Consider the following 1,242-nt stretch of genomic DNA (forward strand, 5'->3'; position numbering starts at 1 on the left):
GAAAGACAGCTTTTGTCTTAAAGAAAACAAGATAACAAAAGATGGAGCTTAATGAACAACACCAAACCTCTTCTATTGACTGATAAGAATCGAACAATAATAATCTAATAATCTAATCTAATACTCTAACAATAACAACATAATAACCTAATAACCTAATAATCTAATAATCGAATAATCTAATCATCATAATAATCTAATAATCCTAATAAATCTTTAAGAATGCTAATGAATCTTAAGTAACACATTGAGAAATGTCTATCTAGTCAACTAAATAGAAGAATGAACAATACTAAAAACTTAAAGACCAATCTATCTAGATTTTTATCTAGACCATTTGACAGGTAATTCTAGTTGGCCCCGGACATGTGACAGGCTTAATTTGTTCTTTTCTTCTTGGGGAGTGTCTCGGTTCTAGAAGACAGGTGTCTGCTAGGGAGGACAGGAGCCTCCCTTGCAATGAACAAATATTGCCTCCCTCCCTCCTAATTATTATAATTCTGAAATCAAGGGGCTTTCAGGCAGAGATCTGGGGATAGGAATAACAGTTCTTCACTAGTATAACCAGGCAAACAAACAACAATAACTACAGCATTAGCAAGTAAACAGAACCAGGGACCCCGTGACAGCTTTCTCGGCTGAGACAGGAAGGGATGGAGTCCCGGTGCTCCTGCAGGGCTCTGAGGAACAGTCAGCTGGAACAGCAGGGATGAGCTGAGATCCTGGGCTGGTGGCTGAGGTGTATCAGCAGCTCCACGGTGGTGCCTGGCACTGCCACACGTCCCGGCAGGGCAGGGGGTGTGAGGCCACCAACAAAGAGGGAAGAAGGACAAGAAGCAGCAGGGGCCAAACTGTCCCCACCCTCCTTTTTCCTGCCCCCTTCCCCCTCTGGGCCCGGCCGAACTCTTTGTCTTTATTCACCCATCAAGTACCCACAGTTAGATTGTCCCTGCAACTAATGGGTAAAAATTCCACTGGCAAGCCAGAACAAAAAAAAAGACACCTAACCCCCAACAAAGAGGTATCACTGGCTGAAAGGGACTAGGCCTGTAGGGTTAGGTGGAAGGTCTCTCATGGAGTTACTTTACCTTTAAGAAAAGTTGAAGTTTCTGGGAACTGCCGGGAGTCTTTTCTCCTGACCAATTATCGGTCATTGCTGAGATCTGACAGCAGTTTAGGCCATTGAAAAGTGGGATCAACTTGTGAACCCTACCTTAAAGTGTAAAACCAGAGCTCTCTTGG

Source organism: Parus major, chromosome Z, assembly GCF_001522545.3.
Source record: "Parus major isolate Abel chromosome Z, Parus_major1.1, whole genome shotgun sequence".
Taxonomy (NCBI): domain Eukaryota; kingdom Metazoa; phylum Chordata; class Aves; order Passeriformes; family Paridae; genus Parus; species Parus major.